The 28000-nt window shown below is 43.5% G+C and overlaps 1 long non-coding RNA gene across 1 annotated transcript; it reads left to right on the top strand.

The window, feature by feature from the left end:
- Positions 1–24: 24 nt before the first annotated feature.
- On the top strand, positions 25–23803 carry LOC144149442 (uncharacterized). Its single transcript, XR_013318309.1, has 4 exons — positions 25–153; positions 9821–9908; positions 21529–21721; positions 23678–23803. It is a non-coding gene; the product is annotated as an uncharacterized LOC144149442 (long non-coding RNA).
- The last annotated feature ends 4197 nt before the right edge of the window (positions 23804–28000 follow it).

Genomic DNA, 28000 nt, shown 5'->3' with positions numbered 1-28000 from the left:
ATGTTTTCTTTCAGTAATGAGGTTGTTGCCTCCGGGATTACTTTAAGCTTTAGAGAGAAATAAAAGAAATAGTTTCGCAGCCTATATGCACAGCATAACTCGGTTGCCGCTTGACGAGTGCAGACGTGTCGAAAAAGCAGCAGTTCCCTGAAGGTACGAATTCTGTGTTTGCAGTATTTCAAAATTTAGCAGTTTCTTTCCGGCGTTTCTTTGTAACATCCATGGCTCTTCTGAGAGAACGCTACTTCTAGTTTTGATTTAATTGTCTTTAATGCCATAATTAGGATCATCATCAGCCTGCTCAGGTCCACTGCAGGAAAAGGACTCTCCGATTGACCTCTAACCGCTACTCTGCTGAGCAACTCGCGTCCACAGTTTCCCCCCGAAGTTCCATATTCCATCGCTCCATCCTGTTATCGTCCTTTACCTTCTCTTATACCCACCTCTTGGTATTCATTGCGTTACCCGAATAGTCCACCGGTTGTCAGTCCGTCTCACTACATGGTTAGTCCAAGTCCGTTTCGTGTTCTAATTTGAAGTATACTGTCAACCCTTGTTTGTTCTCTAATCCAGATAGCTCGTTTCTTGTCCCGGAGTTTTATGCCTAACATTATTCGTCCCGTGAGTTGTTGAGCTCACCTAAGTATGTTTTCTAGTTGTTCAGTAAGGTGACACGTTTCCGCTCCGTATGTAATCACCAGCATTATGCACCGGTTGTACCTTTTTTTCTTTTGAGTCTCAGAGGCAGCTTACTTATCATTTGGGCGTGCTTGCCGAGTGCTCCCAGCCCATACATATTCTCCGCCGGATTTCTCTACGTGGTTGCGGTCAGCACTACCCATCTGTACGAGGTAGCAGTATTCTGCTACTTCTTTAGGTATTTCGTTTCCTACACTGAAGACAACGTTCTTGGCAGGCTTATTCCTTATTACTTTAAATTTATTCATATTTATTTTAGCCTCGCAGGCACGCTTTCTGATAGTAGTTCCTCTTGCATTGTTTGCATGTGTTCTGCAGTCTCACCCAGCAAGACTACGTCGTCTGAAAACTTCAGATGGATCAAGAATTCCGCAGTTATGCTTAATCCTATGTTTTCTAGGCAAAGCTTTCTAAATCACCCCTTCAGACGCGTTGTGAATAGCTTTGGATAGATGGCATCTCCCTGTCCTTCTGCCTTTCTGGTCGGGAACAACTCGCTTTGCATGTGGAGGGTAATCCTGCCGTGCATCTCTTATATACGTCTTCTGAAAGGCTTATGTAGGTTTCCTCAATTTACTCGTCTTTTATAGCTTCTAAACGTTTGCGGTGTGTGCAGATTCTAGCGATTTCTCGTAATCTGAAACTGCCATGTAGAGGGCTTAGTATACTCAGCCGATTTTTCAATCACTTGATTGACGACGTGGGTGTGATACACAGTTGAGTACCTTTCATAAACCATGACTGTTCTCTAGGTTAATTGGAACCTAGGCTGTGACCTATGTGGCGAACTATAACATTGGTAAACAGCTAGTAAACAGGGGAGTGTAGGCTAATGGGTCTGTAATTGTTGACGTCCTTGGGATCTTCCATCTCAAGAATCAGAACAATGCTGGGGTTTTTCCAGGCTATGGGCTCTTTTTGTCTCTTTAAGCATTCCGAAAATAGTTCAGCAAGCTTTGGCGGTACACTATTTTCTCCCTCCTCTAAACGATCTACGGTTATGCCGTCGTCACATGCAACTTTTCCTATTTTAATGCCTAAAAGAGCATTTCCAACTTCCTCGTTAGTTTCCAGTGGGACATTGCAATTTGAGTTTTTACTCTGAGTAGTTTCCCATCGTCTAACTCCGCTAGCATACAGCCTCCTGTGCAATACTTCTGCTACCGTAATTACATCGTCCACGTTGTACGTAATGTTTCCCTGCTCGTCTCTGAGAGCGAACATCTTTTCTTTGCTTTCTCTTCGTTGCTTTCACGCTTTCCCCTATTTGTAGCGTTTTCTCATTCGCTGTTATGGTATATGCTCGAATTAGGTTTTTTTTTCTTTTGCTAATCAGTTATGACAGCTCGGCTAATTCAACCCGATCCACCGTACTTTACCCTCTCATGTTCTTACGTTTAGTTCCTTCTTTTTCTTAGTTTTCCAGCTTGTTCTTCATATGTTGCTTCTCCCACATCTGCTGCTTATTCACTGAGTGCCAGTGTTAGGTTGTCATTCACCCTGTCTCAACTGACGTCATTCTGTTGTGGTCGTTCAAAAGCGAGAATTTTTTTTTGAAGAGTTGTTTTTAACTGTGACCGATTACATGCGAGTTTCTTTGTTTTTAGGAGTTTCTTCATCTGTCTTCTGATATTCAGCCTTGGCTTGCATCTAAGCATCCTGTGATCGCTGCTCCGAATTTTATTTACCACGTCTACGTTTTTCACGATACACGGCTGTTCACTTAGAATGAAGACAATTTCGTATTCAGTTGTGCCATCGGCATCATTTTATGTCAATTTTTTATAATTTCGTTTGCAGGAGAATGTGTTCCTTAGCCTCAGGTTATTTCTACCTGCAAATCCCACCAGTGTATTTCCTGGACAGTTGCAATTGTCTATTCCGAAGTTTCCCACTGACCTTTCTCAACTTTGTTTCTTCCCGCTCTTTACTTTAGTCTCCCACCACAATCGTGACCTGCGTTTTTGACTCCCTTATTGATGATTCGACGTCTTAGTAGAAGCTATCCACGGCTTCATCATCATAGCTGGTTCTTGGCGCATAGGCACGTACTACGTTTAATCTGTATCGCTTGTAGCTGCGACTCTCTCACTTATGATGAAAACCTCCTCCACGTTTCCTGCTACTTCTCTGGATAAAAAATCACGCCCCATGTTCTTTCTTCACTTGGGATTCACTGTAGCATAAAATACGCCAACCAGTGAGCTCCATAAACCATTTTCCTGTCCTAACTTCGCATAACCTTATAATACCCCACTTAATATCACAGAGCTCCTGTAGTAGTACGGCAGCCTGCACAGACCCTCAGATTGTTAGCAGCCTCTGCTGTATCACTGTTCTGACGGCTGCCGTAGACAGGTGCTCTACAGCTACTGGGGAGTTGGGGCCGAGAGTTAAGTTGGTTATTCGTGAGAGGCACCAGCCAGCTACTACAAAAGGGTGTCCAGTTCCAACTCTGGTGAGGGACTGTGTTTATGTCTTTAAAATCGTTCCTAGCATGGTCGCACCTTGAAGTGTATCACGTGTCCAAGATGATGGTTACTACCGCAGCAGACAGCACTGCATACTTGCATCGGTTGGGCATAGAGTGCAAGAAATCTAGCGAGAAAGAGAGATAAGTGACCCCCCGACGATGTTGTCGCACACGCCTCAAGTGATACTGAGTCAGCGATTCTCAGTTTTGCTTTTTGTAAGGGTGGTTTTGAAGGAGTTAGCTGACATGCTTGCCCAGAGAAGCTGAGAGCTTCTGAGCTGACGCTCAGCTCGCTAGTTTGAAGATCAGCTCCCGCAGCTCCATCAATTCGTGTCCGCCTTGAATGGAAGCTGCTTGAACGCGCGGGGACTGTTTCCTGGCGTTTCTGCTTTTGGCTGTAACTTTGCCAAACGTGCGCTTAGACCGCTGATTTAACTTGCCAAACAATTGGAGCAGCAACAGATAACGCAAGTATGGCGTTTCAAAGCCCACCCTGTGGCGCAGGTTCGCTAGGTTTGTTTCTTGAGTATGACAGCGCGCGCGACCACCCCGGCGCAGAACACAAATAAAACATTTATAAATGTGAAACTATCGGTGTTCTACGGTTTACATTTGGTACACAGGTGCTCTAGCACTTTATGAACGACAAATGCGAACGGACTAGAGCTTACAATGCAACATGTCCTGACTAAATGTCTAAATTCATGCAGCTTCGTCCAAACCCATCCGCAATGAATGAAAGCTGCACGAACGTACGGTGACTGTTTCTTTAGGTTTAGGCTTTTGGCTTTAACTTTGCCAAAAATATGCCTAGGCGCCTGATTAATAGTCAACCTATCGGACAAACTATCGGTCAAAAGGGTCACACTTCTGCGGAAGTTCGCTACGTTTGCTTTGCTTGCGTGTTACTCATCACGCGCGGCCGCACTGCGCCGAAAAGAAAGAATTAATTTGTAACTGTAATATTATTAGCGCTATGTGGTTCAAAAATTTTATAAAGGGGCTCTAGCACTTTATGAAACAGGCAGGAAGTCGAGCGCAATACAACTTACATTGCAGATTTCATAACGATAATGTGTAAATTCGGGCATGTCCATCCAAACGCCTCCGCCATGAATGGAAGTTTCTCGAATCTATAGAAGATGCCAAGGTCTTTAATCCGACTAGGTCTTATTTCAGAAAAAAAAATTTGGTGTAACTGCAATTGAAATTTCCAGTGTAAATCATGTTGGACTAATCCAAGGTTCTGAAGGTGTTTGAAAAAGCATTCAAGATGCAGCGTAAGGGCTTATAAGAAATCGACTTCTACTAATACCAATAGGAGAGCGATATATAGTTCCTTGTGCGTTCTTAAAAAAACGGTCACATTCATATTTTTGAGCTGTGCAGTTCAGGTTTACAATTCCCAAAATATATAAATGTGTGGACAAAAATTTCCCCGTGGCCGCAATAAAAATTACCGTTTTCAGATATACGCGAGTGCCAATAAAGTACAAATCGCTGGTTTAAAAACGGGGAAGAAGTTTTGTACGATATTTTTCTGTGAGCTCTCTGAATATCAAATTAAAATGTTTTAAAGTGTTTTTTGTGCCTATTAAAGTATCACGTAATTATGACGCAATTATACACTGCCTCTATCAATGTAGTCTTTCATCGCGGCGAAACACGAATGGATCGCATTAACCAACTTAAAGCACTTGAAAAGCAAAACCGCACGAATAGTAACATTTCAGCCGTCATTCCCCTAGAAGTTTTTTTTTCTCTGAAATATTCTTCTAACAAGTTTGTCCAACAAAAATTAGATTTCATAATTTGTACATTATCGGTTATGATGCAGCATTATTTACAGTTTTCTTATTTTATGGTAATAACGTGGTGTGTTGGAATAAACTTCCTACCATTTTAAAATCACGAGTATATTTGTTTCCTCTAATTATAATACTTACAAGATTCTCCTAAATACCTTATTAAAGTACATATTCTGTTTACAATATTTATGCCTTATTATACTTCTCTCTGCCAAAATTTAGTATAAATATTTGTTATTTGCTCACTCTTGACTGAAACACAATTTTGCCCTTTTAGATCTGTTTACAGATTTTGAAATTCTATGAAATTTATTGTATTCTCTACTTCATCAGTCTTTCAAAGGAGGTACCCCAGACGGTTGCTCAACTTCAGGACTTCCTACTTATTTACCCTATCTACATTACAAGCTACTCATGAAATCGAACGCATTTAGAGTATTATTACTTTTAATGCCGGAACCAAGAAGTTACGATCCAAGCAGGGGAAAATGATGACAGAGAATAGTGAGGAGGATCAATGCAAGAGAAATAATCTGAGCTGCTTAACAGAGTCTTGTTCCTAAGCACTGTAAAGGGGTCTTTCATGAATACATGTCCCGGATTTGTTAGCGACGATAGTGATTCTTTGGCTTAGTAAAACGGAATATTGGTCCTGTCGGTCTGTATGTCTGCTTGCCTCTCGATTCCGTCGCTTGTCCAAAAAGTAAAGGAATTCTTAAATGAGCGGTTTATACAGGCCCAGCTTTGCAAACAACTGTATCTGGAAACAGACTTTATGCTTATCAGCATTATCTTTCATAAAGTAGACTTTCGACGTATTTGGAAGAAAGCAACAAAACAAAAATAGTATTGATGCTCTGCTTTTATTTTAAAATAGATGTGTGCTTGAAAACGGCTACAAAAATCGATCTTTCGACCTTTCGATAAAAGAAACTGCAATAAAAGGCTCGCGCCATACATAGCCTGGACCATGTGGTGACATTTCAGTAAAAGCAGGAAGATAAGGCTCCGATAGATGGCATCCGAGTAGTGAAATGTGGGCAAGTTTTATTAACTTCAGTGAACTTTTACCATGTTTTTAGGGGGAGAAGCGATGCGGGAACAAAAGAGCGTGAGAGAAGAGGGGGAAGAGAAGCGATGCATTTACACGGCAGACAGTCCGAAAACAATCGTTTTCGACATTTGCGGCGTAGTGTGCCGATACGGGTCATTTTTTTCTATCGCAATTTTAGACGGTATAAACGTACTATCTCAATAACCTGGCGGTAACAATTAAGGGTTTATTTTTTAATTGGTGCCACAAGTTTCACTAGCAGCTACAATCTAATTATTACTAAATTGAATGTTATCATATTGCCCGTTTCTCAAGTAAAATCCGTGATTTCCCACCCTTACCAGTGAGTTTAGCATTTTATTGAACACTACGCCCAGAACACGATTTTTTTTCGCTTTTGGCGCTGTCGTAACACTTGCTTTCTGACCCGACCGATTTAACAATAACTTGACTTGTCCAGTTTACAGCAGCTGTCAACCTATTTTTATATGGCAAAGTGCAAAAAAAGGTTTTGCACGATAAGATTTGAAGATATGTATTAAATGTTTCCACAATTTTTGATTTCTCAAGTGTACAAAAAATTCGGCTCATTCAGCATGAGCACACCGGCCTTGTATTGTTCTTCTGCGTGAAATACAGAGGATGCCCACGGTTTTCTGCAGGGCATCATAAATACGTAACAAAACCATCCCATAAATACTCTTCAGCATGTCACACCAAGAAAACGTCATGTTGGGATGCGAGTGGGAATCTTCGCAAAAATACGTACAAGAAAACATATAACGCTCTCTCAGTTGTCTTCACGAATCCGTGCTTACGCTGTATTGCAGAACATACATATACAATAAGTATTTGTAGCAGTATATATATGGGGACAGTACGAGCAAGTTGCAAGGGATGTAAGGGTAGTGTCACAAATATCGCATATCTACAAGAAATTAGGGACCACTAAAAACTTGTGCGGGGGTGCAACCGCAGTCGAAACATTTACATAAGAAAATGTGATACACGCAGTTTGCATGGTATTCAAAGCGACAGTATTTCATCTTCTGACTCAATTCGCAATCAACAAATAGCTTGCGCGCGAGCTACTTGTGGCCTTCCTACAAGTCGGAATTTATTTTACAAAATTTACGTTTCACAAATTTTACACGTGGTAATTCTAAACGGGGGGGGGCGGGGGGGGGGGGGGGCGGTGGAAGAAATCAGCTCTGCTGTCATAGGTTAGCGCTGTGACCAGACGCCAATGCTTCCTCGTGTGGGATGCGTTGGCGTTTCATGGGGAACAGAACTGGGGAAAGCTGATTTCTTCGGTAACTAATATTTTTTGTAGCTGTTTTTCTTGTTTCACTATTGATATATATTTTATTACCACTAACGGCGACATTTACCTGAATATTTATGAATTCTTAGAAACCAGTTTTGCCCCATCGGCGAGAGAGCCCGCGACTATCTTAAAGGGGCACTGACACAAAAATTTTGCATCTTGTTTTTTTTGTGTGTGTGTTGCGATAAGTAGCTAGTGACCTACTTATCACCTGTAGAAACCTCATTTGCTTCAGCGTGCAAGAGTTGTTTAATTAGAGGCATTTTCAATGCGGCCAGTCGCAGTTTCGGTTTTAGCGGATGCCGCGAAACGATGGATTTTGTGTGAACAAAGCTGACCACGTGACCGTCGGAGGGATATCACAGAGCAAAGCTGCCGTAGCCCTGTCGAATCCGTGTCGCCGGCAGTTTCTGCCAATGCCCCCACGTACGGATCTAGTGAGCCACTTAACTAAAAAGCGACCGTGGACGTGACGCAGGCGCTGCGAGTGCAAATGCTGCCGCGGCTAGAGAACGACGCGCGCTGGGAGCAGCTGGGCGGTCTGCCTACAGGTCCGCCTACAGATGTGTTCGGCTTAGCACTGCGGCGGATACTCGATTGCCGCTCTTGTAAGCGGTGCAGATGACAATTTTTAGTGCAACCCGCCATCGCATCATTAACTCCTTTCTCATATGAACTGCCGTGGTTGGGACTTGGGTGCGATTTCGTGCAGCTGTAACAAGCTACCACTCGAGCTACCGGCGCCGGCCTGGGCCACATCGCGGCCGTGGCCGGCGCCTGCACAGCGACCGTGCGGCTCGCTCAGTGGGCTTTTCGTGTCTCTGGCGCGTTTTCGCGTCCAATGTAAATCAAAAGTAATAGAAACAGAGTGCCTGGAATCGCTGTAGAACTTTGGTCGCGGCAAGCTGCCCGACGAGCTGACGAATTCACGGCGCCTACGCCGCCAACGATCGGGTCGTTCGTTCTCGAGAGCAGAAGCTCCGCCCTGAGCCGGCGAAAAGCGCCGGCAGTGCGGAAGCGGCAAACACAAACTCGTGACGTGTGTGAATGTTGTTTATTTACAAAATACCCACGGGATGTCGATTGCGCGTGGTCCTCTGCTGGCTGCTCGGTGGCGTTTCTCACACTTTAGAATTGATTTTAAATATGTTCTAGGCTGTATTCGCCGCTGATATTTTGCAGATGATGTATATGTGTCCACACCAATCTATTTCCCAAGTTATCTTGCCTTCAAAATTTTGTGTCAGTACCCCTTTAAGCGGAATTACCAACTTGTAATAGCGGCGTTAGTGTGGTATACGGAAGAAAATTGGCGCTGCCGGTTCACATTAGTTGGCAACCAAATGCGGCGCCAGATCTAATACTCCTTTCCGTCGCTCGTTTAGGCTGGTCGGAAGTAGTAATACAAGAGTTTGTAGGAATCACAGCAAGGTATTTTCACGAGTCGTCGTTACCGATGCCAAACATACATTGGACTCTATTTGTCGACTTTCAGGTCGTCTGTGTGTTGCACCCCACGGCAACCGTCTAATCAGTGTCGCATGACGGCGGCGATGGAAGCAGTCATAGTTGATTTTACCCAACCAGCCGAACCGCTTCTTCTGAGCCAGAGTCATAGTAAATTATTAATAATGACTCTGCGTGCTCAGTGAGTGGAAGCGGTTTGGCCGTTTGGGTAAAAATCAAGACAGACGGCTCCCATCCAGTACAGCAATCCTAGCTGTTGTCTTTTCGCAACTGTAAACTGATCAGTCTGTCTTAATTTTACCCCAAAGGCCAAACCGCTTCCGCTCACAGACTAGCCAGAGTGATTATTAAAATTACCAGTGACTCTGCTAGTCAGTGACGGGAAGTGGTTGGGCTGCTTGGGTATAATCAACTATGACTGCTCCCATCGCCACCATGATGCGACACTAATTAGGCCGTTGCCATTCCAGGTTGCCCACGTATTAGGTACTCACGATTTTTTGTTAACAAGTCATCGTTCCTTTCCCTTCATATTCAATATAGAGTACACGTCTGCGCTTGCGACGTGCTGTTATGAGAGGTTGTCTTTAACCAAAAACTAAAAACTGTGATGTTAACAAAGAAGCGCTTCACAACAGTTGGGCACTAATATTCAACAAACTAGAGGAAGATCAGTTCACATGGCCGAGTTGTACTTCTAGACTGGCCAACGTATAGTAACCCATTAAAGAGCCGCGCTAGGAGTTCATTGGGCTCCACGAAAATATTTTGGCGCATTTGTGGCGCAACTTCATATTTCTGCACGTGAATAGTAACTCATTTACAATACCAGAAAAGTGCCGTCGTCCTAACCTCTCGCAGTTGGATCGGTTTTATAAAACCTATTCACATCAGGACCGAATATTTAATCAAGCTTCATAGTCTTATGCATAAGACGACTGCTCCTAATTTAACTGTTGAAAACGCTTACATTTGGCTTTCCCTTGTTCCAGTCGCGTACCTAATCTGTAATGACGTGGAAAATCGTCCTCATCCTGTCAGCCGTTGCATGGTGTGGACAGGCACAATTTTCCGGCAATGGTAAGTAGTGTTTTTTAGACTTAGAAATTGTGAATGCGAACCTTCCTAACGCCGCTGTATGTAATTACGCCTAAACTTAGCTCTGGTTTCTAAATTTCATCACCACATCGTCAAACCGTATATACTCCTTTGTAGAAACAGGTAAAGTTCGTTCGGTGCCCTATTTCAGCGAAAAGAATGTTTTTTGCAGCTTAGCAGGGTTCGTAATATCATGTGTAAACTATTCAAGTTCAGGTAAACCAAAACTTCTCCTTTGGCCGCAGTGTCTGTATGAAAAGGATGGGTAACAAATCGCACATTCCCTTCCCCGTTTGTTCAACGACGCAAGAAAGCCTAAAGAACTTCATTACCTGAAAAATTACGAAAATAAAATAACAGAAGAGAAAAACCTTTGTGGAGCAAAATGGATTACCCTAGCCTTTACATAATCCTTGTTAACAGAAAAAACAGTCGATATTTTTCTGATTCATTGGTATGTCAGGTAAAAAACAAGCAGCAGCTTCACAGGTACATGGAAGGAGTCTGTAGATGGTCAGTTGCAAAAGCAACTATCTGGAAAGCGCTCTATGAAACTAAAATTAGCACCGCAGATAATCGCGTCGCTGCAAAAATCCTTGAAAGGAGACAGCCTTCTGCTCCCTTCTGCTACGTAACTGCATCTTCTGCCTCATTCGCACACATGTCCTGTTCTTCCCCTCTGGCCTCTGTGCACCCATTTGAGGTTTGCGGAGTTCAATTTCGCCCCGCAATGATGGCGCGGCACCTATTCGGTCTCTGAAGACTTCTGCGCTCGAGCCACGGGCGGAAGCCTCGGGCGTCAACCTTGTTTCTATTTTGTGAATAAAACATTCTGTTGTAGGCGTTTTTTTAGTTAATTTTGTGAAGGGCTAGAAAACAAAAAGAGCTATCTGGGAAAACACAGTAAAATTAGGGTATGTATTGAACTTCGAACTCAAATATTTACAATATTAACTTTTTTGATGAACAACGTTTACAAAGATGATACATACGCTTCGTTCTGTGTATACAGAAAGGGTCCGTATCTCTAACTTTCAGAAAAGTATGGCATAGCCTATATTGCTATGTGCATACCTATGTACATAACTCGTTTTGTACATAGCTATGCAATGGTTGCATAGTTGTAAAATACCATTCCCCCTACTGAACAGAGTTAACGTGAATTTCTTGACCTTTTTCAGTGTCTGCACGCGCATTTAGGCATTGTGCATTCATTTTCTGTGTCCTGTGTTTGTGCTTTAATATCTTTGTGTATTTACAACTAAACTCTTTTATAAAGACAGATAGACAGAGACAGAAATACCAAAACTTCCTGTACCTTATCAGTAATTTGCACAGTCGCCGATACCGACCCATGTTGCGGCCAGAACTGGTTTACAGTTTCCATATATATATGTATATATATATATATATATATATAAATATATATATATATATATATATATATATATATATATATATATATATATATATATATATATATATATATATATATATATATATATATATATATATATATATATATATATATATATATATATATATATGGAAACTGTAAACCAGTTCTGGCCGCAACATGGGTCGGTATCGGCGACTGTGTAAATTACTGATAAGGTACAGGAAGTTTTGGTATGTCTGTCTCTGTCTCTCTGTCTTTATAAAAGAGTTTAGTTGTAAATACACAAAGATATTAAAGCACAAACACAGGACACAGAAAATGAATGCACAATGCCAACATGCGCGTGCAGACACTGAAAAAGGTCAAGAAATTCACGTTAACTCTGACGAAGCTGACGTGGCTGACGAAGGTCAGCCACGTAACCTGCCGATGGTCCTTCGGACCCCGCCGGTTACGTGGCTGACCTTCGTCGCCTTTTCGAGCAAATCCGGCCTGTCCTTCCTCGACAATGCAGCGACCACTCCGTCTTCGTGAGCCAGGACCTTTCTTCCTGCACTCACGTGTTCGTGCGCCACGACGCTGCCCGTCGACCCCTCACCCCCGCTTTCGATGGCCCATACCGCGTCATCGAGCGGCACCCCAAGACTTTCACCCTCGACATCAACGGCCGCCAAGACGTCGTCGCCGCTGACCGCGTAAAGCCTGCATACCTCGCCTCTCTTCGACCCAATCAGACCTTCCCCGTCTCTACAACCATGCCCAGAACTTTGCACCATCAACCGTCGAAAACTGTCACGTGGTCTTCAACAACGGCCTCCGGCTCTACGGGGGGGAGCCCTGTAGCGGCGCGTGTCCACCGCGCCGAGGCGACGACGACGACGAAGGCAAAACATATATATATATATATATATATATATGTATATAGTCTCTCAATATATATAAATGTATATATGTAGTAAGGAAATGAGAGGCTCGTTGAGGAAATACAGAAAGATAGGTCGGCAGTCTACAACGCCAAAGGAGGCATAGGGGTATGGTTAGGCTCTTTTTTTATTAGTACGGTTCATGAAGGTAACATTTTTAAGTATACGGAAGAAACAAAGAAAGAAAAACACACGCCCAGAGTGGGGACCGAACCCACGCCTTTCGATTAGATCTCGAGTGCCTTACCAATTCGGCTATCTGGGCGACTGTGTTCTCCGTCACTTTCTGGGGTATTTATATTTACTACAACTGTATCGGACCCTTTAGGGTGGTAGCCAGCGCCACTCTGACTACACGGGGAGAAGGGGACCTTCTTTTCAACCCCCGGGACGTGACTCGAACGTCTACAGCCTGTCATGAGCGGGTAATTGACGGTAAGCCCTCTTATGCTACCGAGGCATCAAGGCTACCAGAACCGACACCCTCGCTAGGCTTTCACAGAATAATGTAGTTAGGAAATGAGGGGCTCGTCGAGGAAATACAGATAGATAGGTCGGCAGTCTACAACGCCAAAGGAGGCGTAGGGGTGTGGTTATGCTCTTTTTTTTATTATTACGGTTCATGAAGTTAACATTTCACATGAACGCACGTTCACTGCGGCAAAAACGGGACGATGTCACACAACTTTTAGATTCATGTAACACAAAGTTTGATGTAATAATGTTCACCGAAACATGGTACAAAAACGACCAAGATTATTTTTTGCTGCCTGAATACACTCACTTCTGCCTGAACCGCCAGGCAGGTAGAGGAGGTGGGGTTTCAATTCAGTCTAGGCTCCCGTTATGTGAAATAGTAAATGAATATAGTGTTATCACTGCAGATTACGAAGTTTTATGTATACAAGCCAACAAAAACCTATTTGCTGTTTTATATCGCCCGCCCTGTGGTAGCCTTCCTGTTTTTCTCGAATTCTTTGACTGCTTATTGTCCTACGCAAATGAAAAAAAATTCCGACTTACAGTCGGCGGTGATTTAAACATTGATCTATTAAAAAACACACCCCCTGCCACAGAGCTTTTATCAATAATCCAAAGCCATGGTTTTAGTAATGTCATCACGTCGCCAACAGCATCATTACTTGACGTATTTATCACAAACAACGCCACGGAAAACACTACGTCAGGAATCTTAAGCACCGAAATCAGTGACCACATGCCCATATTCTTTTTCACTGACCGACAAGACAGACCCACGCGCAAAAGTGCCGAAGAATTTACTTATCGCCTGATAAACCCAAATACACTGGAAGATTTTAGAAAGCGCATTGCTGCAACCAACTGGACCGATGTCTTTACGTCAACTGACGCAAATAGCGCTTACGACCACTTTATCGAGATTTTTAAATCCCATTACTTCGCGTCTTTTCCAATTCTAACATACCGACCATCTAGAAAGTCGCGAAAGCCGTGGATTACTGGGTACCTAAGAAAGCAAATCGCGAAGAAAAACAAGCTATACCATTCATTTGTGAAAACTCGTGACTTAAACAAGTGGGCGGAATACAAGTCGTTTAGAAACAACCTTAATAAAGAAAAAGAAAACATAAAACGTGAGTACTACAACCGTATTTTTGATGAAGATTGTCTGAGGCGAAGTGATATTGTTTGGAAAAAGCTAAATGAACTACGGAACAAAAAATCTGGCTGTTCTGCAATAGATAGTCTCAAGGTAGATGATAACGTACTCAGTGGAAATGATCTCGCGAACAAATTTAATGATTTCTTCGTAGAACTCGGATATGATAGTGACAGAAACCAAACCACTGAAAACATTGGATCCCTGCCTAACACTATTTTTCTTCAACCCACGTGTATGCGTGAAGTTATAGATACCACCAGTAAATTTAAAAACAGTCGCAGCATCGATGCTGACGGTCTACAAATTAAACCGGTTAAGCATGTTTTAGATCTAATAGCGGAAGTGTTGACACACATTTATAATGCTGCACTCTCAACCGGTGTTTTTCCAGAACGCATGCAAACAGCAAAAGTAAGCGTAATACATAAGGGAGGGGAAAAGAATGAACTTAATAATTATCGCCCAATCTCAGTACTACCAATTTTTTCTAAATGCCTTGAGAAAATTATTTGTAATCAAATAGAAGTCTTCTCCCAGAAACACAACCTTATAACTGACTGCCAATTCGGCTTTAGAAAGAAACGCTCTACTGAAAGTGCTCTATTAGTGCAAAAGGACACTATCCTAGGAAATTTTGAAAAAAGACTACTTACACTAGGTATTTATCTAGATTTCAGTAAAGCGTTTGATCGTGTTAATCATGCAGTACTTCTTACTAAATTAGAAAACTACGGTTTTCGCGGTGTATCTCTCGATCTCGTGCAGTCTTATTTGCGGACACGTTTACAATACGTAGAAATAAATAACCATAAATCACAAATTAAGCCCATTAAGACTGGTGTGCCACAAGGCAGCCTATTCTTGTTTTATTCTACATAAATGATATTACGCGCATACAGACAAATTGTAAATTTATCATATATGCTGACGACTGCACTGTATTTGTTTCTGGGAAAAATATAGAGGCTATAATACCTATATCATGTTCTATATGTTACAAAATACAAGAATGGTCCCACAAAAACTACTTAACTCTTAACGAATCAAAAACTAAAGGTGTACTTTTCCGCCCTTTAGGCACGACAGTGGTTGTACCCCACAGTATGCTTTTAGGCCCATTTAAAATTAGTATTGTAAAGTGTGTAAAGACCCTTGGGATCATTTTTAACGAGAACATGTCGTGGAACGAGCACGTGAAATTGCTCTGCTCGATAGCGCAAAAGGCCGCCGGAATCATAAATAGGTGTCGTCATTTCCTACCCACTGGCATCAAGCGACTTTTATACCAGGCGCTGTTTCAATACCATCTTGAAAAACCTAAATAGAGTAACAGTACTGCAAAAGAAAGCCATTCGGGCAATCGAGATTGTTCCTTTTCTAGCACACACTAAGGACTTATTTTCAAAACACCAAATAGTAAAGGCCGAATACATATATCAATATAAACTTATCCGCACATATAGATCTGCTAAGCGAGGCAAAATAGACACTTTTCTGCACCTAGCACATTTAGAGGAAACCGTAAATGTATATTCACACCGATATAAGCCACCTTGGAAGATTCCATCATCACGGACTCATTATGGACAGCAGCTGCTCAAGCATACACTTCCAAATACACTAAATCACTTGCACAGACAGGACGTTTACATTATGACTGTTAATGATGCCCGCATATTGGATATGTTTTTGTAGGTGTTTACTTGTAGATTTTCACTGTTTTAATTATTTGTATAATCGTTTTTTCAATGTACGTCGTAAGTGACCGTAAATTGCTGTGTCGTCATTGCTGTCATTGCCGCGTCGGCGGACGGTGCCCTGTCAAGCTGTATTGTTGCAGCTTTTTCGCCGTCCGCTTTTTTCACCTGTGTAAAAACATTCGTGGAAATAAAACTTTGATTTATTGATTGATTGAACTTTTTTTTTAAAGAAAGAAAGAAAAACACACGCCCAGAGTGAGGAACGGAACCCAGGCCTTTCGATTAGATCTCGAATGCCTTACCAATTCGGCTATCTGGGCGACTGTGTTCTCCTTCACTTTCTGGGCTATTTATATTTACTAGAAATGTATCTGACGCTTGAGGGTGGTAGCCAGCGCCACTTTGACTACACGGGGAGAAGGGGACCTTCTTTTCAACCCCCGGAGCGTGACTCGAACGTCTACAGCCTGTCATGCGCGGGTAACTGACGGGAAGCTTTCTTATGCTTCCCGTCCCGTTAGAAATAGATGAAGAATTTTTCGAGTCAGAAAGAAAGTCGTGAAAAAATGCCCGCCAGCCGGGATCTGAACCCACGACCTCCAGAATACCGGTGTGGTGCGATTACCACTACGATACTGGCGGGGCTGTTTCCCCACCACTTTCTCAGGTACTTATGCATTCTGGACCGGTATTCTGGAGGTCGTGGGTTCGGATCCCACCAAGCGGGCATTTTTTCACCACTTTCTTTCTGACTCAAAAAATTTTTCATCTATTTCTATGAACCACCACAACCTCCCCTTTGCTTTCCGAGGTTTTCTTGATTGCCAACCCTTATTTTCTGTCTTATTTCACCGAGCCCCTCATTTCCCATTTCTGATTTGCTACATGATTAAAGAGGGCCTCTGTTCTGGCACTCTTGGTGCCAAAGGTAGCATAAGAGGGTTCAACGCTGCTCGACCACTCTCGACATGTCGTAGACACTCGAGTCACGGCCCTGGGGTTACAAAGAAGGTCCCCTTCACCCCGAATTGTCCGAGTGGCGCTGACTACCACCCCCAAGTGCGGGAAACAAACAATACCTTAACATAAATACCCGAGAAAGTGGTGGGGAAACAGCCCGCCGGTTGCGTAGTTGTTATCGCACCAGACCGGTATTCTGGAGGTCGTGGGTTCGGATACTACCCGATGGGCATTTTTTCACCGCTTTCTTTCTGACTCAAAAAATTCTTCATCTATTTCTATGACCCACCACAACCTCCGCTTTGCTTTCCGAGGTTTTCTTGACTGCCAACCCTTATTTTCTGTCTTATTTCACCGAGCCCCTCATTTCTCATTCCTGATTCGCTATATATATATATATATATATATATATATATATATATATATATATATATATATATATATATATATATATATATTGTAGAACAGAGACGTATGGGACGAGGGATTCCGTAAATACACATATCAAAGTTGCAGTCCTTATTGCCAGTGCTGTTTGGCCTTTTAACAGTGTTTTATAGTGCCGAATGAGGTATGATTGCCTTTTTTTTATGCAGGAATAAATAATAGAAAATTCAAGTCGAGAAAAAATGCGCCGGTTTTTTCCGGAAGCGGGAATCGAACCCACAATCTCCGCATAACGCGTGCGGTACTCTACCATTGAGCTAGTTCCGCGGCGACTCCCCTCTCGACTATACCACGGGGTTTTGTATTTACGACTGCTCAGAGCCCGGTCAACTACGCCGCCCCTCGACCACCGCGGGAAGACGTAGAACGTCTTTTCCCAGCGGCCGCACGTAAGACGTGGTCGGAAGTCGGGGATAGCCAAAGGCATTTCAGACTGCTGAAGCCAGAACCCTCGTAATGCATTTTGTAGAACAGAGACGTACGGGACGAGGGATTCCGTAAGGACACATATCAAAGTTGCAGCCCTTATTGCCAGTGCTGTTTGGCGTTTTAACAGTGTTTTATAGTGCCGAATGAGGTATGATTGCCTTTTTTTTATGCAGGAATAAATAATAGAAAATTCAAGTCGAGAAAAAATGCACCGTTTTTTTTCCGGAAGCGGGAATCGAACCCACAACCTCCGCATAACGCGTGCGGTGCTCTACCATTGAGCTAGTTCCGCGGCGACTCCCTTCTCGACTATACCACGGCGTTTTGTATTTACGACTGCTCAGAGCCCGGTCAACTAGCGCCGCCCCTCGACCACCGCGGGAAGACGTAGAACGTCTTTTCCCAGCGGCCGCACGAGGGGCGGCGCTAGTTGACCGGGCTCTCAGCAGTCGTAAATACAAAACACCGTGGTATAGTCGAGAGGGGAGTCGCCGCGGAACTAGCTCAATGGTAGAGCACCGCACGCGTTATGCGGAGGTTGTGGGTTCGATTCCCGCTTCCGGAAAAAAACGGCGCATTTTTTCTCGACTTGAATTTTCTATTATTTATTCCTGCATAAAAAAAAGGCAATCATACCTCATTCGGCACTATAAAACACTGTTAAAACGACAAACAGCACTGGCAATAAGGACTGCAACTTTGATATGTGTCCTTACGGAATCCCTCGTCTCGTACGTCTCTTTTCTACAAAATGCATTACGAGGGTTCTGGCTTCAGCAGTCTGAAATGCCTTTGGCTATCCCCGACTTCCGACCACGTCTTACGTGCGGCCGCTGGGAAAAGACGTTCTACGTCTTCCCGCGGTGGTCGAGGGGCGGCGCTAGTTGACCGGGCTCTGAGCAGTCGTAAATACAAAACCCCGTGGTATAGTCGAGAGGGGAGTCGCCGCGGAACTAGCTCAATGGTAGAGCACCGCACGCGTTATGCGGAGGTTGTGGGTTCGATTCCGCTTCCGGAAAAAAACGGCGCATTTTTTCTCGACTTGAATTTTCTATTAGTTATTCCTGCATAAAAAAAAGGCAATCATACCTCATTCGGCACTATAAAACACTGTTAAAACGCCAAACAGCACTGGCAATAAGGACTGCAACTTTGATATGTGTCCTTACGGAATCCCTCGTCCCGTACGTCTCTGTTCTACAAAATGCATTACGAGGGTTCTGGCTTCAGCAGTCTGAAATGCCTTTGGCTATCCCCGACTTCCGACCACGTCTTACGTGCGGCCGCTGGGAAAAGACGCTCTACGTCTTCCCGCGGTGGTCGAGGGGCGGCGCTAGTTGACCGGGCTCTGAGCAGTCAGTCGTAAATACAAAACCCCGTGGTATAGTCGAGAGGGGAGTCGCCGCGGAACTAGCTCAATGGTAGAGCACCGCACGCGTTATGCGGAGGTTGTGGGTTCGATTCCCGCTTCCGGAAAAAAACGGCGCATTTTTTCTCGACTTGAATTTTCTATTATTTATTCCTGCATAAAAAAAAGGCAATCATACCTCATTCGGCACTATAAAACACTGTTAAAACGCCAAACAGCACTGGCAATAAGGACTGCAACTTTGATATGTGTCCTTACGGAATCCCTCGTCTCGTACGTCTCTTTTCTACAAAATGCATTACGAGGGTTCTGACTTCAGCAGTCTGAAATGCCTTTGGCTATCCCCGACTTCCGACCACGTCTTACGTGCGGCCGCTGGGAAAAGACGTTCTACGTCTTCCCGCGGTGGTCGAGGGGCGGCGCTAGTTGACCGGGCTCTGAGCAGTCGTAAATACAAAACCCCGTGGTATAGTCGAGAGGGGAGTCGCCGCGGAACTAGCTCAATGGTAGAGCACCGCACGCGTTATGCGGAGGTTGTGGGTTCGATTCCCGCTTCCGGAAAAAAACGGCGCATTTTTTCTCGACTTAAATTTTCTATTAGTTATTCCTGCATAAAAAAAAGGCAATCATACCTCATTCGGCACTATAAAACACTGTTAAAACGCCAAACAGCACTGGCAATAAGGACTGAAACTTTGATATGTGTCCTTACGGAATCCCTCGTCCCGTACGTCTCCGTTCTATAAAATGCATTACGAGGGTTCTGGCTTCAGCAGTCTGAAATGCCTTTGGCTATCCCCGACTTCCGACCACGTCTTACGTGCGGCCGCTGGGAATAGACGTTCTACGTCTTCCCGCGGTGGTCGAGGGGCGGCGCTAGTTGACCGGGCTCTGAGCAGTCAGTCGTAAATACAAAACCCCGTGGTATAGTCGAGAGGGGAGTCGCCGCGGAACTAGCTCAATGGTAGAGCACCGCACGCGTTATGCGGAGGTTGTGGGTTCGATTCCCGCTTCCGGAAAAAAACGGCGCATTTTTTCTCGACTTGAATTTTCTATTAGTTATTCCTGCATAAAAAAAAGGCAATCATTCCTCATTCGGCACTATAAAACACTGTTAAAACGCCAAACAGCACTGGCAATAAGGACTGCAACTTTGATATGTGTCCTTACGGAATCCCTCGTCTTGTACGTCTCTGTTCTACAAAATGCATTACGAGCGTTCTGGCTTCAGCAGTCTGAAATGCCTTTGGCTATCCCCGACTTCCGACCACGTCTTACGTGCGGCCGCTGGGAAAAGACGTTCTATGTCTTCCCGCGGTGGTCGAGGGGCGGCGCTAGATGACCGGGCTCTGAGCAGTCGTAAATACAAAACCCCGTGGTATAGTCGAGAGGGGAGTCACCGCGGAACTAGCTCAATGGTAGAGCACCGCACGCGTTATGCGGAGGTTGTGGGTTCGATTCCCGCTTCCGGAAAAAAACGGCGCATTTTTTCTCGACTTGAATTTTCTATTAGTTATTCCTGCATAAAAAAAAAGGCAATCATACCTCATTCGGCACTATAAAACACTGTTAAAACGCAAAACAGCACTGGCAATAAGGACTGCAACTTTGATATGTGTCCTTACGGAATCCCTCGTCCCGTACGTCTCTGTTCTACAAAATGCATTACGAGGGTTCTGGCTTCAGCAGTCTGAAATGCCTTAGGCTATCCCCGACTTCCGACCACGTCTTACGTGCGGCCGCTGGGAAAAGACGTTCTACGTCTTCCCGCGGTGGTCGAGGGGCGGCGCTAGTTGACCGGGCTCTGTGCAGTCGTAAATACAAAACCCCGTGGTATAGTCGAGAGGGGAGTCGCCGCGGAACTAGCTCAATGGTAGAGCACCGCACGCGTTATGCGGAGATTTAGGGTTCGATTCCCGCTTCCGGAAGAAAACGGCGCATTTTTTCTCGACTTGAATTTTCTAATATTTATTCCTGCATAAAAAAAGGCAATCATACCTCATTTGGCACTATAAAACGCTGTTAAAACGCCAAACAGCACTGGCAATAAGGACTGCAACTTTGATATATATATATATATAAAGTTATATAAAGTTATATAAAGTTAGAGAAAAGGGTACTGGCTATGAGGTTAGCTGTACGATAGGGAAGTCAAACTGAAAAACATAACAACATTTATTCCAACGTTTCGACCGGGGGCCGGTCTTTTTCAAAGATTTGAAAATTTAATCTTTGAAAAAGACTGGCCCCTGGTCGAAACGTTAGAATAAATGTTGTTATGTTTTTCAGTTTGACTTTTCTATCGTATATATATATATATATATATATATATATATATATATATATATATATATATATATATATATATATATATATATATATATATATATATATATATATATATATTGTTTGACGAATGCACTAATGGTCCGGACCCTTTTTAGTACTGTAATTAGTAATGTTAAGCTTTTTTATGTTGGGAGAGAATTTGGAGAACAAAATGCGTCCATAGTGGGGACCGATCCCCCTCTGGGCGCTCCGGACTAGGGGATCCTTGAGAAAATTAAGTTTTCTTCCTCTTCTTCTTTCCGATTACATGGATCGCGTGCCGATTTTGCAATCTTGGCGCATCTGTTCTCCGGCACTTTGTGGGTTATTTATGCAGGATACTGTCTGTCGTTTGTAGCGTTTTACTGATTACTTTAGTTCTTTCAAATTCCTGTGGTGTGACAGGGTCCTGCAGCGTGCGTACTTCACATATAGACCGTGCCCTAGCTGCTCTTCTGGAAAACATGCCTGGCGAACTCGAAATCACGGATGAGAAGGAGGTCCAAATATTCCGTGGGTTGTTCTTGGGCCGGACGTACCTGCGTGGATTCAAGCAAATGGACAGTGTAAAACCTTACCTGGTATATTGCAATCCAAGGTAACGACATTACTCTAATTAAATTGTGTAAGTCTGTCAGATAGTTCACTAACAATGGGGCTCGTCCATGCAACACGTGCCCACAACTTCACTACTGGAGTCAAGTTACGGCCGTTAAATTCCATTGATAATGGCTGGACATTAGAGTCTATACCTGTCACCTACCGTAATATTTATTTATTAATTTTATTTATTTAATACATACTGTGGGCCACACTTCAGTCCAAGCACGAGGGCATAGTAGAATGCAAAGAGCAATACAATAAAACATACACAAAAAACAACGCCCCCAGTATCTGAAGGTCTTCATGCGGTTACCTGGTTCCAGTCTGAAATGGTGCGTGGGAAAAACGAAAATTTCAACGTATCCGTTTTGTGAAGTACGGAGTTAGTGCGTTTGGTTGGTGATGCTTTGTCGGTCTTGTTTTTAAGAGATAAAGAAAAGGAGTTTGATCAAGGGCAAGTTTGCGATTATAAAAAAGAGGCAGAAAATCAAGGCGGGACTTCTTTCTACGATCCTGAAGGAATATTATTAACTAGCATTAGGTCTTTGGGGTAGTTCGTTCGTAAAAACCTATAATAAATAAACCGAATGGCCTTCCGCTGAATCCTTTCAAGTTTTTAATGTTTTGTGTGGTATGGGGGTCCAACAAAATACTGGCATATTCCAGCTTCGGCCTAACGAAAGAAAAATAACTAAGAAGCTTAACGTTTGGAAGGGAATTTCGGAGCTTATATCTTAAGAAGCATAATTTATGGAAGGCAGACGAGCAAACATTATTTATGTGCAAGTTCCATGATATGTTTTTGGTGTAACGCCTAGGTACTTATAGCTGTGAACCTGGGTGAGTGAAGACGATCCTAAGTTATGGACGTGTTCAATGGAGTTTTTCATTCGTGTCGCACAAAGATATACACTTTTTTCCAAATTTAACTCCATTCCCGATTCTACACACCACTTAGGCACATTTTAAATACTTTTGTCGAGTTCGTTCTGATCATTAGTACTTGTGGCTTCAGATTCCTTCCCTAATTTCAATTTCTATGTACAACTTGCTTTTTGAGTATTTCGGAAGATATTTATAGGAGGGGCTGTTAGCACGAAATATTTTCTCAATGTGACATCTGCTCAATTGTCATTCTGGTATACATATACCTACTCTGAATGTTCAACTGTGTCACGATAACTATGTCACTTTTCAAGTTTTTAATTTATTTCCCGATTTAAAAAGCGATTAAAATGACGCTTACATTTATAATGGAAGTCAAATTGTCAAAGCGAAGTGGCACCTTATAAAGAAAGAGACGAGTTCGCGTTTTTGGGTAAAATATTTCAACGCGTAAAAATAGGACGCGCTCTAATGGAGAAGCCATCGAAAGAAATTGCTGTAGCCCCGACCGCTGGTCACGAATACTCGCGCAGCACTTTCCTTCCGCAGTTAAGCTAGGTGTAGCTCATACAAACATTGAAATAATGTCCTCCTCCACTTAACAATATCAATCCCAGGTGTGGCCGATGATGCGGTCGTAATTTTTATTCGCTGACAAGAGTTTCAATGAGCTGCTCTATTGTGGGTTTATTTTTGCGCCCTGAAGCTTTGAGGCGGAAACTTTCGGGTAACCATAACAGTACGAGGTAATTTGTATAGCCTGACTCGTTGTATACGCGCACTAGAAAAAAAAGATGACGTTTGTCTAAATACCGTGGATGACCGGTACTGGCAGACATTTTTTGAAGAAGCAAAGGCCGGTTGTGCGGTCGCCTTATTAAAAAAACATCCGCAACAATTTATACGTACTGTTCTATATTACCTTTTCCTGTTGCCCATTGTCTTACAAACGCTTATTCGAATACCTCGGCCAGCAAATGAGAAATTTTCACCACTAATTTAAAGCCGCATGTTGTATACTTCATGATGTGTTGCTCGATGCTGTTCATTGTGCATGAAATCGAAGTGGCAGCAACGCTACCGCCAGAGTGAACGTGGAATTCAAGGTGCACCACCAAATGGAGATTGCTGCTCCGTTGAAATCCTGCGCATCCGAAGCTATTCTCAGGACGCGCCTTTTGGACGGAAGGTTTGCGTCAATTTATACTTTGTCCTTGTCTGTCTGCATGCGTCGCTCTCATTATATTTAGCGGAGGCCTCAAGATTTCAAACATGCTACCACATTTCTACGCTTACGGCACCCGAGTACACTTCCTGCAGTCAAGTAATGTTCGATAAGGTGTCAGTTAACTTATTCGCATTCTCCACTTGATGGCCTCGACTAGAATACAGCACGAAATTTTGAATGCTGCAGTCCATGGCCTCCGACTACTTCGCGCTGATGGCTCATTTACATTGGTTCACGTTGAAGTACCTTGATCATCGTTGGAATCCCTGTCCCCGACAAGAAGCGTTCTCGGAATGCTGAGAATTGGTGAATGTAACTGTGGTCCAGGACTTCGAGGGGCTAATACAACGGTGAATTCTTCGACATCCCGATATGAGGTCGTACAGAAAAACAGAGCGCAGCGCACTCGCCGAGGACCACGGTTATTTGGACTATTTTTTCGCAATTTTCAACACAATGTTAGGATAAAAATACTGTATGTAGGGCCGTTGTTCCTTCATGCCCTTCAACTGACAGCAATGAAACCGTCTCCCACCAAAAGGATGACGACGAAGATTAATAAATACTTTGTAATCGTCCATTTATATTCTACAGGAAATCTGCAAACTCTAATGCTTATGATTTAACGTTGTATAGCAAAGCCACTGTTTTTGAAAATCGAGAATTACCACTCGTCGGGCCGCTCGCGCTGCAAATGTACCCGGAAGTATGCGTCCTCGTTCCCATTATAGCACAGACCTACACCAGGCTCTCCGTAGTGTTAATATATCATTCAATATGGCGCATCCGCTAATCAACTAAACTTGCACAACTCGTCATACTTTCAAATACAGGTGTTCATGCTATTCTAAATAAATCATTTAGGCCCAGTTATAGGACATTTGACCCCACGGCGTTTCACGCATTACAAAGCAGCCGCGACCGATATCAGGGACGTGGAACTTGTCCCGTGCATCAAAATGTATGTGTACAAGCTAGTTGGTACTCCGTGATGAACACCGTTATAGGCAGTCACAACAAAATAAGGATGTTACCTGCAATCATAACAACTGCGTGTCCTTGTCTGTCACGTCTTTCATCTTGGCTTTGCTGCAATTAACAATGGTTTACTTCGTCCATGCGGCTCACCCACCCCCCCTTGTGGATAACAGTCTTGCGGAATTGTTTTGCTCTAACGTAACACGAACCCAATATAAGCTGAGAATTTTGTTTCACCACTTACGACAGGTCGCAATCATTTCCCGCCTGCCTCTTCGCCGTGTGTATTTCGGCAATTTCGCTGGACCAGAAGCGTAGCCAGGGGTTGTTGGGGTATGAGAACCCATCACCCCTCTCCCCCGAAAGTTTTTTGAGCGCCACATTCTCCCTTCTGTTCCCTGCGCATTTGGGCTGTTTTCCTCAATGCATTTCACGTTGTGCACCGATATATTAATATGTAAAAACAAAATACAAAAATTGTATACTAAAATAAAAATGAATTGATGTTTGCGAGAAGGCTATCCTTGTTTTTTCCGGGTCGTATACCACCCCCAGAAAAGTATTCCGAATTACGCTACTGCCTTGGACCGCACTTAGGTTTACCTGGGGCACAAACACACATTATGGCTTACATCCACTCAAACGCACGGCGAGAAAACAATGTCACTACCTTATTTGCGTCTCTGTACATGCTTAATGTCACCTCTTAATTAAATTACTCCGACCGGGGCTCTCCTGTAGTTCACTCGCACCTAGACATTACACGAATGCAGAACCCTTCGCGCTCATAGCGACAAAGCGAACATAATTTGGTAGAGTTCGGCACGTGAGGGATTCGATTCTATTGCCGCAGGTTCATCGTCGTCTTCGAGGTGGAAAAAAGCGAAGACCATAGCGGTGTCCTGCTTCGTGCGAAGGAGTTGCGTCCTGTGTGGATGGAGAAATTCATGGTCAGGCTAGAAGGCCTGGGCGCCGCTGTGTCCACCGCATCTTCGGTGATTGGAGTTTTGTTTTCTCAAGTGGCACGACACTACTGGGCTGTGGTCCTCGAACATTACGGTCTCAGGGCTCTGCGAGCAGCAGCGCAGCAGCTGTAATCTTCTGTTCTGGATGATCGTCACTACGCTTGTAGCTTCCCGAACGCACAATATTAATAAATGTCCAGCATCTACATTTCTCTCGCTGACTCATCGAATGTTTAGAGGTGGTTTTGATAAACGCGCAAATAGTGTCTATGCACACATGGTATCCAAGAAGGAGGGAGTAGACGTACGATGTTTAATGAAAATTCAGACCGTAAACGCAACAATGAATATTTAATCCACCTCACGCAAGGTGAATAGGCCTAAGGCCAATCTAGCTACAGCGTTTCGTGTTACAATATTGTGAATGCAGCACAACACTGCAATCAATGTAATGGCGTGTTTTTTGGAACAAAAAAGTAAGAACCGTGGTGGGGTGTTTGAAACCAAAAATGTACGGCAAGTAGAAAATAGTGTTGCAGCAAGGAAAAGACAAATTATCAGCTGCAGCAATTTATCACTACTAAAGCATATTGTAGTATGTGTCACTTCACTAAATATTGTTATAGTGATAATTTTCTGGCTTCTGTCCACCCGCAGGATTTCCTTATTGACTAGAGCGACTTACTGAAGAATTGCACAGAGAAAGGTCTTATATTTATGTCAACGGTGTACGTACAAGTCAAAATGTTTTGCCACTCTTGACCATTAAACCGACCTTCCATATATGCTCTGGCTGTTAGCAGTAGCCTTCTCCAAAGAAGAAATTGCGGAGAAAGTTGGGGGCAAGCAACTCTAATGTTTTTAAGAACAGTGAGACATAACCGCTCGCTGACCAAATTTAAGTGGTGAAATGTAATTTATCAATGCGTTTTAGCGAATCTCACCGAGTGGCTGCGCTCCAACAGGTCGGTTAGCTAATGCACGTCATTATTTGTGCAACTGGGAGTCTACTGCTCTTGGTGAATGCGAAAATTCCGATTTAAAACGTTCTCCCAATTTTATACATGCCCATATAGATATAAGTTTAGTTTTCCCAACGAGATAAATTTCGTAAGTTGATTTGTAAGAGGTTTCAACACGCGGGAGCACTTTGATACACTGCTCGGAACTCGTGAAAAATGTCCCCTGTAGGGTTGCTGTTGCTTACAAATTTTCCCTCACTTCTGCATAGGTACCCATGGGGCAAGAAAATAACAAAAAAGGGGATGCTTCCAGCAGGGACACCCCCATCCCCTTGAACAAAAACACACACGTATAGTCAGAAAGAACGAGCAGCGCAGTGTGCATGAAGGCTTTCTAATTGTTGATATGGGCTTATCCTTTGTATTCCCGGTTGTTTCTTTCGGGCCCACGTTTTTAAATCAAAGCTTTATTCTCCCCGCTCATGCCGTTTTACGCCAAAACGCACTGCAGTTAAGGCAACTTTCCATCTCGATGATGATGACTGATGGGGCGAGAAGTGGGAGAAAAAAACACTTCCCGTGGCCGAAATTGATACTCGGTCCCTCGTGTTATGAAACCTGCGTATCTCGATTTCCTCCCATTCGACATGTTTGATGTGGTTTTGAAAACTCACACTACAACCAAAGGATCCTTCACGAAAAGTAGAGTGTTGCTCTGCGTGCCTTAAGGCTGTTCTCCACAAGTTGTTAGGTCTAACGTCTCATTTTGAGGTTTAGGACGTTACACCTAATGTCACAACTTGCGGTTTTAACACTTCAAACCGCAACCCACTCCGAGAAATTTGTTGCTGAAAGGCAAGCAGCCGGTACCGATTCACCCCGTACACTCCAAACCCAAACGTTTATCCTATGAAGTCCACACCCGAGAATTTTTGTGGGAGAAAAGGAAAGCGTTCCTTAATATTTATTTAGCGGGGTCTTATTCTAGAAGGGTGGCTCGCACCTCCAGTGTAACATATACTCGATGGGGGGGGGGGGAATTGGCAAACCAAAAAATCTATCCCGAGAAAGCTTCGCGTTCAGCCATCGTCGTCGTTAGACGGAAGGCTGAATCATTTTTCATGTTTCTTAGAGGCTTATAACAGCTCTAATTTTGTTTGTTTTGCGCCAGCTACAAATACGATCATTCACGATGTATATTTTTTCCCCAAAATAGGTTTATTTTCAAATGAGTTGTCTTCATTGCCAATCCTCTG

The sequence above is a fragment of the Haemaphysalis longicornis genome, unplaced genomic scaffold (genome assembly GCF_048455015.1).
Source record: "Haemaphysalis longicornis isolate Haplotype H1 unplaced genomic scaffold, Haemaphysalis longicornis Haplotype H1 scaffold_8, whole genome shotgun sequence".
NCBI lineage: Eukaryota > Metazoa > Arthropoda > Arachnida > Ixodida > Ixodidae > Haemaphysalis > Haemaphysalis longicornis.
Note: the sequence above shows the minus strand (reverse complement) of the source record. Positions and strands in the feature narration are given on the sequence as shown.